The sequence below is a fragment of the Octodon degus genome, unplaced genomic scaffold (genome assembly GCF_000260255.1).
Source record: "Octodon degus isolate 3935 unplaced genomic scaffold, OctDeg1.0 scaffold00211, whole genome shotgun sequence".
Taxonomy (NCBI): domain Eukaryota; kingdom Metazoa; phylum Chordata; class Mammalia; order Rodentia; family Octodontidae; genus Octodon; species Octodon degus.
The window spans coordinates 2,463,459-2,472,591 of NW_004524787.1; the positions used below are offsets into that span (position 1 = coordinate 2,463,459).

Below are 9,133 nucleotides of genomic sequence, written 5' to 3' on the forward strand. Positions count from 1 at the left end.
ATGTTGTCTTTGTCATAGTTAAATTCTTTAGTTGTTCTTTGTAATGGAAGTTTTTCACTTCTTCATCAAACTTGAAACAGTTTTGGAGGGTATAGTAGTCTGAGCTGCAATTTGTTTTCATAGAGGACTTGAAGTACTCTCTTCCATGCTCTTCTTGATTTCGTGGTTACTGAAGAGAAATCTGCCATTTTTCTGATGGTTTTTCCTTTAAATGTGATCCTTTTCTTTTCTCTAGCTGCTCTCAGTATATTGTTCTTGTGTTGGATTTCTGGGATCTTGACTATTATATTTCTTGGTTATTTATTTATTTAGTTAGTTAGTTAGTTTTTTGTCGGAACTGGGGATTCAACTCAGGCCCTTGTGCTTGCCAGGGAACCGCTTATTCCACTGAGCCATCTCCCCAGCTCCTAAATGTGATTTTGATTGGGTTGTTGTTACTTGGAGTTCTGTATGCTTTGGTTAACTGAATATCAGATTTTTCCCCATATTTTTGAAGGTTACTTCTATTACTTCTGCCCATATTCTTTTTAAATCATTTGTATTGACTCCTTTCTCATTGATGCCTATAAGTCTCACGTTGCTCATCTTTGCATCATCTTGCATGTGATGAATTATTTTTTTCTGCATCTTAGTTGTTTTTAAGAGATCATTTATTGCCTTGTCACTAGCTATAAGGGTGTCTTCAAGATCTGAAACTCTGTCTCTTCTTTCACTTAAATGGCTTTGCAAGCTTGTCATTGAAATTTTAAGTTCCTCTATGTCTGTTTGACTCTGCTTCATGTAATCTTTTTCTTTCTTATATTTCTCATTCAAGGATTCCATCATTTTTCTAATCTCAACTATGTTTTATCAGTGTCTTCTTGAGAAGTAGTTATTAATTCTTTCATTATGTTATCCTTTCCTTTTTTCTGCAGAGATTATTTCTGATCTTATTTCCTCTATATGTTTCTGTAGTTGATTCTTTTCTTCAGAAGCTATTAATTCAGAGATTTCATTTTTTATTTCAGAGGTTATTTCTGATCAGAGTCCCTCTATACCTTTCTGACCTTGTTTCTTTACTTCACACTCTATTATTTTTTCTCAGAATTAAATTTTATTTCACATTGATAGAAATCATGAAAAACATTTATACTGTTCCACATTATAACACAACTTTTCAATGGAACAGTTCTTGCTATAAATAAGATCTTATTGATTTACATAACTGAACTAAGTCTACAGCTCTTCAAGATAAAGCAGAATGACTTAGTAAAGATTGTTTTAAAAATTTTAAATCCAGAAATAAACATATGGCTTCATTATACATACCTTGCGTAGTGTATTACTTCCATGATCAATTAGCACCTTAAAGATGCATTCTTAACGTTGTTTTGGTAAGTTGAAATACAGCAGAAAGTCTAACACAGTTCAGAAATATTAAACATACATTTTTGGGAGCCAGGGAGATGGCTCAGTGGAATAAGCGCTTCCCTGGCAAACACAAGGGCCTAAGTTCAATCCCTGGTTCCATACATTTTTGCTACATTTTAAACTATAAGGTAATAGCCAGGCGTGGACATGACGGTAACCCCAGCACTCGGGAGGTTGAGGCAGAAGGATCTTTGCGAGTTTGAGACCAGCCTGGGCTACACAGTGAGTTCAAGACCAGCCTGAACGTGGCAAGACCCTGTCTCAAAAAGACAAAAATATTTTTTTATATGGTAACTATACCATATCTATAGGGTTCTGCTTAATCTTTATTACACATAAAATTGTTTTCAAATAATTTTTTAGTATTAATCTGGAAATTCTATTTAAAAATCAAATGATTGCCATTTTATGTTTGCACAAAAGACTAATTTTTAAAAATAATTTGAAGTGAAAATTTCAAGTAAGATCACTGGCAGATAAAGCAATTTTTGTCTATCATTCATTTTCCACAGTAGCTGGTTTCAAACATACGTACAGCAAAAGTAAATTCAATGTGCCAAATCCCAATAATTTTAAAAATTAGTCTTTTAAGATCAGTCTTAAATTTTCTGTACATGTCAGAATATTATCTAATAATTCAATTACTTTCAGAAAAATAAGCTTTTATTATCAGAATTGAAGATACTAAATAAGTCTACATTTGAACTAAAATATGACTTCAAATATGTAAGAAATTTAAATAATGTTTGATTTCTTTTAGAGTATATATACATTTTAAATATGGTCCATGTGTAATTCAGAATGTCCGATTACAGCAGGCATTGATGATAGATTTCTATGACAGGGAGGCAATATATTTGGTCTGCTGTGAAGAATAATCATGAAAGAACACTTTTTTCTTGAAATGAGAAAATATTAAATAGAACTGATATTAAGGAAAAGGAAACCCTGGTCCCTCAAATAAAGGGGCCATTACACGAAGGGACCAGTGTTACTCTTTCCTAGCAAAAGCGTTACCCCTGTTACCAAGAATAATGCAGAAACATCTCATTCTGATGCACTACAGCTGTTATGTACGATGGACACATATAGAAAATACAGACACTGCACCGTGGCTGAGCAACTTTGGGATAAATCCGTGGGCTAAGTCACGACACGCATAAATCATTTGTACCTGAACTGTTCATTTTACCTGAACCAATTTTTATTAGCATACTGGAAATTTTCAAATGATGTAATAAAAAATCTGGTTGTGATAATTTATTATTTTGCTGAATTATATTTGAGAAAAAGAAGCTAGCTGCCTGACTTATTTTAATATTAGTATATTCTGGATCACATTATACAAATACATGTATAGAAACGTAAAAGATCATAAATTTCCCACAAGGAAACATTATTTATTATATATCATTGATGTGTATTTGCAAAACATTTTAACACTGCAAACATGGGAGGGTGTCAGATTGGGCTTGGGGAGAAGTGTGCACTCTGCTACAGCGCTGCTGGTGTGCTTCTCCACAAGGCCTCTCGGAGAAGTCAACCCACTGGAGGTAGGATTTTATCAATGAATTGCTTGATATCCACCATTTCCTGTTGGCAGGAGCTGTGCATCATGCCTTCATGGGTTTTAAAGGTTACATTGACTGGATTTACCAATGTTTTTCGTTTTTCAGCAGTAAGGGAACCAAACATTAGGGGAACTAAAGGGTCGCAGTATCCATGGCACTGGAGAATAGAAATATCTTTGTTAACACCACTGATGGGACCCTGTGGAAACGAAGATCGAAGTGGAAGCCAGCAGCTCAGCGCAGTGACGCCCGCCAGCTTCTGCTGGGTGGTGAGGGCGGTGTATAAAGACAAAGCTCCTCCCTGAGAAAATCCTCCCAACACAGTTCTGTTAGAAGGAATGCCATTCTTCACCTCTTGGTCTATTAAAGCTTTTACATTTTCGGCTGCCCGTTTAATTCCAGGTTCATCCTCCAGAGAATCTGGTGAAAGCCCAATGATATCAAACCAAGAAGGCGTAGCCATGTTCATATTTAACATTACAGGTATAAAAGGTGCGTGTGAGCAGATATATTTGATGTATGAACTTCTGATACCGGCAAAGGCTTCTGCCCATCCATGTCCAGTATCTCCCAATCCATGAAGGAAAATAACAGACAAGTTTCCCTCGGCGGCAACAGCCAGGGTCCCGGCCAGGAGCCGCCAGATCTCCGGCTTCTCCGCGCGGGCCGGGCAGGCTGTGCGGCGGGCGCTCTCCCCGGGTCGCCATGCACCTGGTAGGGCGGAGGCCCAAAAGGGACGCCCCCACCTGGGCCCGACCTGCGACGCGGGCTCCGCGCTAGCCACAATGCTGCCGCGCGGTCCCACACTCTATTAATTCAGACATTTCTGTGTGTCATTCCCAATATCTTCTGTGCTAGTGTCTTCTCCATTTCTGTGTGATCTAGGGCTGGAAATTGCATTTTGCTTCTTCTTTGTCAGTTTGCATAGCACTGTTCTCTGACCTTTTGGTGTAGAGATTTGGTGCAGTTATAACCTTAGCACCTACTGGAATTCTTACTCAAGAGAGATTATATGATTAAGGCAATTATACTTTTGCATTTACAGAACTACAATAAGGTTCACTAATAATGGGTAATATTAACTTTTGACAAACTTCTAACTAATGAGTTTGTATTTTAGACAGTAAGAGCATCCATTATGTCTATATAGTTAAGCAGATATTAAATTGGGAATTTGTATTTAAGTTAGTTCCACTAAGTTCTGTCTGATCGCCTCCCCTTGATGTACCTGGTGTTTTCAGGCAGACTAGTTCACCCCAGTTATCTTTCATTCACTTTTGCCTGGCTTGGGTCTGGCTGCTGTGCTCATCTTCTTCTTGCTGTAGCCCTTTTAAGTGCACCTTTTGGGCCACTCTGGAAAGATGTTCTGCTCATGGACTAGCTGGATGGTTCTTTCCCCCAGCCTCTCTGCAGGGACTTCAGCGGCAGATTTTCACATCAGGCCTCTATGACAGGCTTGGGCTGGATCTGTAGTGGTTCAGAAAGCAGGACAGAAGGACTCACTGACAAGTGGGCCTGGGCTGGGTCTGGAGGTATCCAGCAGTCAAAGGGGAGGGTGGATGCTCTCCCACACACTTGCAGGTCCTGGGCTTGGGCTGAGTCTGGAGGGGTTCTGTGAGTGAGGCTGGAAGTTCTCACTCACACTCTGAGCCTTGCCTGGTTGTGGACTGGTTTGGATGGGTCCCGAGAGCATGGCTGAAGGTTTCACTCACAGGCTTGTCTTGGGCTGGGTCTGGAGGGGCCCAGCCGGGGCACGGGCCAGAGGAAACTCTCCCACACACTCGTGGGGACTGGGCTTGGTCTGAGTCTAGAGGGATCCTGACAGCGAAGTGGGATTTCTCACTCACACATGGGGATGGGCTGGGGAGCACTGAAGCTCTCCCACACTCTCGCTGGGCCTGGAACTGAGCTGAATCTGGAGGGGCCCCTGGCTTTTCGTTACTTGAAATGGATAACTGTGATATTGTGATATTAGGTTAGGCCCGCCACAGTCTTCTTTTAAGGTCAACTCATCAGCAGCTTTATTCACATCTGAAAAATCCCCTTAACCATGTAATATAATATAATCAAAAGAGTAATCTTTGGGCCAAATATCCCAGTGATCACTAAAAATTATGTTTGCACTAATTACTTATTTACTTCCTTTTTCTCTTTTAACATCCAGTCACAAAATTATAAACATTGCATCTGTCTCTAATTTCCATGAACTTTGTACTCTCCATTTCACCATCTGGATTCAGACCATCTTCTTCTTGCTTGCACAATTGAAGCAATTACTTGACTAATCTTTCTGAATTCATTATCACCTCTTCTCCAATTCATTATCCACAATGCAGTCAGAATAGTCTTTCTAAAGTTTAGGCAAAATCATATTACTCTGCTTTCAGACCTTCTGTAGTTCTATAATTATTGAAACGTGAAGTCTAAATTTTTGATTAGTGCATTTTAGGTTTATATAATCATCAAATTTATCATAGATATTTTAGGCATGTGCATAATATGTTTTGTTTCTCATTTTTCTTACTCTTCTCCCCTCCCTTCAATTACTCATCCCCTCGTTTAGAAAAGTATTTTTCCATATTTTCTTTTCCATGCTTTCAATTTCTGCAACATCCTTCCCAGGTCTCTTACTCATCTGAACATTTCATTTCTGTTTTCCAATATCAATTACACATTTTGGTCCTTATTTACACATTTGATCACTCACTCCAGAGAAACAATGTGGTATTTACACATGTATATCTGATTTATTTCACATGAGAGTGTGTTCTCAAGGTGCATCCATTTACCTAGAAATATCTCAAGTTTACCCATCTTTATAGCTAAGTAACACTCTCTTGCATAAAACAGCCCATATCTTCTTTATTTGTTCATCTGTCTACGAACATTTGGGCTGTTTCCAAGATTTAGCTATTACAAACTGTGATTCTATAAACAAGGGTGTGCATATATTGCTGTGGTATGATCCTTTGAACTTTCTTGGAAAAATTCCAGGAAGGAGAATAGCTCAATCCAATGGGATCTCTAGCCTTAGATTTTGAGGAATTTTCACAAAGTGGTTGTGCCAGTCTGTACACCCACCAATAGTGAAGAATGGTTCAATTTTTCCTCACAGGCATGCCAGCATTTCTTACTGGTTGATTTCATAATAGCTATTCTTTCTGGGTTAAGCTGAATCTCATCATTGCTGTAATTTGTATTTCTAGGATGTCCAGTGATTTTGAACATTTTTATATATGTATATTCCATTTCTACTTCTTCATCTCATAAGTGTCTATTCATTTCAATTGCCTGTCTTTCAAATATATTTACATTTGAGGGTTCTAATTTTTTTGTGTTGTTTATATATTCTAGATAGTAGTCATGTTTCTGAGTGTTATGGTTTGTGTCTATTTGTCCCTCCAAAGCTTCATGAAAGTTATAGGTGTCCTCTGAACTCCTCATCTCCTAAGGGAGTGGAAGAAGTGGCCACAGCTCACCTAAGCTCTGGTAGGGAGAGGCAGGGCAGGGCTCACCATATCCCCCAACTGTGCTCCGTCTGCCTGATCTCTTTAAAAGGTGGAAGATTGCTGTTGATTTTTGGTGTTGACTTTATCTCTAGCTTTACAACTGAATTTAGTTATAAAGTTAATAATTCTTCTAGGAAAGTCACTGGGAGTCTTCCATACAGAGTGTTATCATCTACAAATAGTAATAATTTAAATTTTCACTTCAGAAAAAAATGGCTATTAAGAAATCAACTAATGACAAATAATACTGATGATACTGTGATCAAAACCAACCTATTATACACTGTTTGTTGGAGTGTAGACTGATGCTGTTTGAGCACACATGCTTATTCAGTTGAGTCACCCATTGAGGCTGGCTGCAAAGACAAGCAGAGTGCAGTGCGCACCCAGTACATGACGGTGCACCAACCCAGAAGTGCACGAGGGGCATTAATTATTTAGTTCTAGTTCCACGTCTGGCTCTGGGCCTAGGGTGGGTGTGGTGATATGATCTAGAGCAGCCATATAAATACTGTAAAGCATGCACTTAGCTTGTGACAAAGCAACAAGCGTGGTACATATTTTGTACAGAGGTAACTATGAAAATTCTGACAAGAAGCAAACTTTTGGAAATACATTTTAAACTTTAAAATGAGGGGGGCCGGGGAGATGGCTCAGTAGAATAAGTGCTTGCTTGGCAAACACAAGGGCCTGAGTTCAATCCCGGGTTCCTCAAAAAAAAAAAAAAAAAAAAAAAAAAAAAAAAAAAAACCACTTTAAAATGAGACTAGAAAACAAAACGTTTTTTGTTTTTTTTTTTATCCCATATCAGTGAAATCACTGGCAATCATTATGGGATTCCTCAAAATTCTAAAATTAGAGGCTCCGTCGTACACAACTGTTCCCTCTCTTGATATCTTCCTTAAAGAGTTAAAGCAACACGCCACAGAGAACCATGCATACTCATGTTTATAGCAGCACAGTTTGTACTAGCTAAATCTTGGAAACAACCCAAGTGCCCGTCAAATGGTGACTGGATAAAGAAGATTTTGTTCTTTATTTAATGGAGGAGTATTTAGCCACAAAGAAGATTATGGAATATTTGATAATAATTGCTGGGATAATTCGCTCTGAAAATGGGGAAAATTAAAATTAATCGACACATGGTGTTGGCTCTGTATTTGTTTTGTTTTTCTAGTATTCCTTCCTCTTCTGGATTTTCCCTTAGTAAACCACTATGCATAATTTTCACATTCTTTTGGAGACTATTAGACAAGCTTCTGTGACATGTTAAGAGGTGCACAGACAGAAAATCCAAGCCTGCGCTATGACCCATTTCAACTCAGATTTGAAATGTGATCCACATTATAAAGAGTAAAACATTATTGGCATTGCTTAGTTTCAATTACAGTGTTCTGGAAAGATTACCAATTAGTTTCTATTTATTGACTCATCTGTCCTCCCTGTGGCCTGGTTGTTCAGCCTTTTCTGATCAACTAGCATGGCAAAGTAGATATTATTGAACTAGATGAGTATTGCTTTGTTCCTGGAGATTTGAAATTTTTTTTCCCACTGGAGATATTCCAGAGGAAACTGGGAGTTGCCATATTAAAATAATATTAAGGAATTTAGGGTTGCAAAGGCACCATTGCTGCTTTTGACAAATAGAATTTAAAAGAAGGATCCCCCAAATGTAATATAAGGCACAATGTTCAATTGAATATTTTTCTGCAAATGTAAAAAAAGACCTCTTAGTGTTCTTACTATAGGAAGATAGTTGGTGTTATGGTGCAGATTTACATGTTCCGCAAATGCACATGCAACCGTAGATGGAGTTTTGGAGAGGTAATTGGATCACGGGGACATGATATTCATCAATGAATTAGGACATTGATGTGTTTGTAGCAAAATGTTATTTGCAAGGTGAAGCCTCATTGGAGGAGATAGGTCACTGTAGGCATTGCCTGGAAGTACTTCAAAGAATCAACAACTGGGATTTCATCTTTTTAAAAAGTTTCTACACTTTGAAGCAAATCTCCAACAGAGTAAAAAGCAAACCCACAAACTGAAAAAATTGTAGCTCACTGCCTCTAACAAAGGACTTCTATCTACAACATATAAAGAATTTTAAAAATCACCCCCCCTAAGTTCAAGGACACAATTCAAAAATGGGCATCTGAGATGAACATACACTTCTCAGAGGAAGAAATACAAATGGCAAGTAAATATATGAAAAAGTGTTCAACTTTGTTGGTCATTTGAGAAATGCAAATTAAAACAAAACTGAGATTCCATCTCACCCATAAACAATGGCTAACATCAAGAAGTCAGTGAAAAATAAATGTTGAAGAAGCTCTGGAGGAAAAAGGAACACTTTTCTACTGTTGGTGGGAGTGCAGACTGGTACAACCACTATGGAAATCAATGTGGAGATTCCTTCAAAAGCTAGCATTCAAGTTTCCATTCAAGCCAGCTATTCCCCTCCTGGGTACTTTTTCCAGAAGAACTGAAAACCTCATACCCTCATACCACAGTGCTATATGTGCACCAATGCTCATAGCAGTGAAATTTCTCATAACTAAATTTGGAAACAACTCAGATGCCCAGCAATCAAAGAATGGATACAGAAGATGTGGCATTTTTACACAATGTATTATTACTCAG

The 9,133-nt window shown here is 38.2% G+C and overlaps 2 pseudogenes; one reads left to right on the forward strand and one right to left on the reverse strand.

The window, feature by feature from the left end:
- Window positions 1–2,949: 2,949 nt before the first annotated feature.
- Window positions 2,950–3,535, reverse strand: LOC101567982 (annotated as a pseudogene).
- A 23-nt stretch (window positions 3,536–3,558) lies between these two features.
- Window positions 3,559–9,133, forward strand: part of LOC101568379 — a 45,266-nt pseudogene continuing 39,691 nt past the window's right edge.